The sequence below is a fragment of the Tursiops truncatus genome, chromosome 2 (genome assembly GCF_011762595.2).
Source record: "Tursiops truncatus isolate mTurTru1 chromosome 2, mTurTru1.mat.Y, whole genome shotgun sequence".
NCBI classification, from domain to species: domain Eukaryota; kingdom Metazoa; phylum Chordata; class Mammalia; order Artiodactyla; family Delphinidae; genus Tursiops; species Tursiops truncatus.
This window is the reverse complement of record NC_047035.1, coordinates 167,030,545-167,031,461: the sequence shown is the minus strand read 5'-3', so window position 1 is coordinate 167,031,461 and position 917 is coordinate 167,030,545.

Below are 917 nucleotides of genomic sequence, written 5' to 3'. Positions count from 1 at the left end.
GAGACACACCTAGTGTTTGTTGCACATTCAGAGATCATATAAATAAGAAATTCAGTCAGTTTAGAAACCCTCAGGAGGATAAATCAATCAGTCTTTGAACTCATAACGTACATCCATTAAAAATATTTTAAAGCATATAAAGTACAAAAATAAAGTCAACTGAATCACTCACTTAACATTTTTTAAGTGGGAAACATGTCATCAGTGATCTGAAAATAAAAAGTCCTATTACAAAAACACAAACTGGGTATTTGAACCTATTTCACCGAGTAAGGGAAGGAGCAAAAGTAAATGAAAATGTGAAGGAAAAAAATTGAGTTCAGTAAAATAAGTCAGTGGGTTGATCCAATTTTTCACTTTCTTAATGGTTGTGTTGGCATCATGTAGACACAGACCATGTGTATGTGACAGGTATATGACTTACCTAGTGCTACAAACTTTTTTAAATGTAAAAGAAAAGACTCATCTAGTTTCATAGCACCCCAAGCTTCTGAAAGGCTGGCTCCAGGTGGATTACTGGATTGTGCAAAATACTACCCAACACACAGGCTCTGATTCATTTCCCAGTGCTTCAGCTTCAAAAAGCAAAGAATAATTACAAATGGGCCTGAAAATGTGAGAAATTGGTTTGAAAAGAATACATTTTTCACAAAGAATTTGAAGTTTAATCAGTTTTGCTAAAAAATTAGCAATTATATCTACCAATGGAATAATCTTTTCTGGTCTAATTATGATCTTCTGACCCTTTTCCTAGAAGTGAGACAAAATCACTCTCAACAGCTCATACCCTTTTCTACTTCCTGTAACTTTCATACACAGGACTTGTCACAGCATCATCTTCGTCATCCCCTCAATGGGGGGAGAGAGAAATATGAAGACAGTGAGAACAGTACACACCCACTTTTTTGTTGTTACTG